Below are 3,629 nucleotides of genomic sequence, written 5' to 3' on the forward strand. Positions count from 1 at the left end.
ACTAACTGTCATGATGTGGCTAGAGACCTGTCGCTGTTCGAGAGGTTTTTCGAGTCCCTAAAGGCTTATGCCGCTTTGAGCGAGGAGCTGGCTTTGTCCGGCCAAGGCGTGGATAGCGCGCCGAACTCGGTCTTCCGAACTAGGGGCTTTGCCGAAATTTAAAATTATAGAGTTCTATGGCTAAGTGAGAGTGTTCAAGCATTATAGTCCGATTGCCTGGTTCGTTGTGCTAAGCGCCTCCCTCGAAGGACCCAACTATGGGAAAAAGAGCACTCAGGTTTATCCCGAACACCCCAGCACTAGTGGCACGGGGGCAGAAGCCGATGACTGGCCATCTCTCAATTTTTGATAAACGGCCGCATAGAAAGTAATATTTTAAATTAAATAAGCATTGCTTAGCGCATATGAACAAGTTTTCAGCGCACAGGATAAACACGAGTGAGTTCATTCAAATATCACATCCTTGGTACATTCATCCGCCACAAGGCGGGCACCTGCAAGAACATCCTTGTAGTAGTTCTCAGGCTTGCGATGCTCCTTCCTCGGCGGCGGCCCGTCCTTCAAAAGCTTCTCACCGTCCAGCTTACCCCGGTGCACCTTTGCACGGGCAAGGGCACGGGCAAGGGCCCGACGGGCACCTTCGATGTAGACGGAGCGCTTGATGACCTCAAGCCTCGGAGAGGCCTCCACTAGCCGTCGCACCAGCCCGAAATAGCTCCCAGGCAGGGCCTCTCCGGGCCACAGCCGAACCATGAAGCCCTTCATGGCCTGCTGGGCGGCCTTGTGGAGCTCGACCAGCTGTTTTAGCTGGTCGCTCAAGGGCACAGGGTGTCCGGCCTCAGAATACTGAGACCAGAACACCTTCTCCGTTGAGCTGCCCTCTTCAGCTCGGTAGAACACGGCGGCATCAGATACGCTGCGGGGAAGATCTGCGAATGCCCCTAGAGAGCTCCGGATTCGGGTAAGTAACAGGTAGTTCACTTTTATATTTCTGCTTTGCATAAAGAATGCCTTACCCACTGCTATCTTCCTCATCTCCTCCAACTCTTGGAGGGCCTTTTGGGCTTCGGCCTTGGCAGACTTGGCAGCCTCTAGGGCCATTGCAAGCTCGGATGCTTGCGCCTTCGACTCCAGCTCCAAACTCTCATGTTTTTTCATGAGAGCCTGCAGCTCTTGCTGCACCTCGCCGAACTGAGCCCCAAGTCTGTCTTGCTCGGTGCGCTCCGCGGCCATTTTCTTTTCGGCCTCAGACAACGCCTTCTTAAGGGTCGCCACCTCAGTCGTGGCCCCTACAATAAGCAGTACAATCTTGTTACTCCTTTTGCAATCAAGCCTTTCTATAGGCACTTTTTCTGTAAGGTATTTCTTACCTTCTTCCGCCTCAAGCCGCCGCTTGGCAAGGCCGAGCTCTTGCTCGGTCCGCTCGAGGTCCTGCTTCAGGACACCCACCTCCGCAGTCAGTGCGGCGGTAGATAGCAGCGAAGCCTGCATACGCATATTGACTCTTTTTTGTTAGACTCCTGCGATATTTAATAGATCCTCTATTCGGCTTTTCTTTCTGAACGCCAAACAGAGCATCAGGGGCTACTGTCTATGTGGTAATATTTTTACATATTTTTACTTACCTCGAAGCCTGTTAGAAGGCTAGCGCAAGCTTCAGTCAGTCCGCTCTTGGCGGACTGAACCTTCTGGATCACCGTACTCATAATAGTACGGTGCCCCTCGTCGATGGAGGCGTCGTCAAGCACCTCCAGCAGATTGTCCGACACCTCCGGTTGGACGGAGGCCGCCGGCTCAGAAGGCTTGTTCCTCTTGGAAGGAGTTCGCCTACCGCGGTCCGGAACTGTGGAAGCTTCTGGCGCGGTGTCCGGCACAAAGCCGGACTGAGAGCCCTGGGGAGCCTTATCCCCTTCACTCCTGGAGTCCGGGAGGTTGCCTCGCGGCTCCTCCGGGACCACCTCCTCCTGCCCCGGAGCTTGTCGCGATGCCACTTCGGCGTCGTCTGCAGTGCGGGGGGAGACAGCGGGCGGAACTGAGTTCACGTCCGATGAGTCCATGGAGCCGCCCGACGATTCGTCGAATTCGGCCCAGGGCGGACTGCATAATTACATTCGACATTAGGGAAAGCTGTGCAACAAAGGAACATCATGAGTTATTATGATATCCGAACTTACGATTTCGCCGAACGCTTGGCCCTGTTTGGCCACTCCTCTTTGCCCTCTTCGGCGTTGGAGGCGTAGTCCGGCGGAGGGGTCTTCCTTTTCCTAGACCACTCAGCCTCCCCCATTGGGGTGGTCTTCCTCTTCTCTCCTCCCTCCGCTGGGGGGGAGAGTTTTCTTCTTCCTCCTCCTCGTTTTCGTGGGAGGAGGGCGTCTCGGACTCGTCAGATGACGAGTCCGACACCACCATGTTGCGGGCACTCTTTCGAGTCCCCGTGGTCTTCTTCTTCTTAGCCTTCTTCTCCGGCACCACATAAGGCACCGGAACCAGCAGATTCACTAGTAGAGCTGGGGCTGGGTCTTCGGGCAGCGGAGCCGGACAGTTAATCGGTCCGGATATCGCCCGCCAAGCCTGTCAAAGGTAAGGGAGTTTAGATCCCGCATAGAGTCAAACTATGAAAAAAGCTTAACATCCTGTAAAAGGTGTAGATGGCTTACCTCGCTAGCGTGACGCTGTGAGCTGTATCCGTGGTCCTCAGAAGCGGATGCGGGAGCCTCGGCGCCCTTGAATAGCATCTTACAGGCGTCTTCGTACGTCGTGTCGAAGAGCCTGCTAAGGGTTTGATGCTGCGCCGGGTCGAACTCCCACAGATTAAAATCCCGTTGTTGGCACGGGAGGATCCGGCGGACGAGCATAACCTGGATTATATTAACAAGCCGGACTGGCTTGTTCACCAGGGACTGGATGCATGTTTGCAATCCGGTCACCTCTTTTTCGTCACCCCACGACAAGCCCGTCTCTTTCCAGGACATAAGCCGCGTGGGGGGTTTGGATCGGAACTCGGGGGCTGCGCTCCATTCCGGATCGCGCGGCTCGGTGATATAAAACCACCCGGATTGCCATCCCTTTAGGGTCTCCACGAAAGAGCCCTCGAACCATAGGATGTTGGCCATCTTGCCCGCCATGGCGCCTCCGCACTCCACCTGGCTGCCGCGCACCACCTTGGGGTTGACGTTGAAGGTCTTGAGCCAGAGGCCGAAATGGGGGCGGACGCGGAGAAAAGCCTCGCACACGATGATAAACGCCGAGATGTTGAGGATAAAGTTCGGAGCCAGATCGTGGAAATCCAGGCCGTAGTAGAACATGAGCCCCCAGACAAATGGGTGGAGTGGAAAACCCAGTGCGCAGAGGAAGTGGGGGAGAAATACTACCCTCTCATGGGGCCTTGGGGTGGGGAGAAGCTGACCCTCTTCGGGAAGCCGGTGCGTGATGTCCTTGGACAGGTATCTGGCCTTCCTTAGCTTCTTGATTTTGCCCTCCGTGACGGAGGAGACCATCCACTTGCCTCTCGCTCCGGACATTGCTGGAGAAGGTTGAGGTGGGAAGTGCGGGATTGGGCGCTGGAGCTCGGGTGCGCAGGAGATGGATAGGCAAAGGAGGAAGAAGGCGTAGGTAAAAAGGTGGATCCT

This window comes from Triticum dicoccoides, chromosome 2A (genome assembly GCF_002162155.2).
Source record: "Triticum dicoccoides isolate Atlit2015 ecotype Zavitan chromosome 2A, WEW_v2.0, whole genome shotgun sequence".
Lineage (NCBI taxonomy): Eukaryota > Viridiplantae > Streptophyta > Magnoliopsida > Poales > Poaceae > Triticum > Triticum dicoccoides.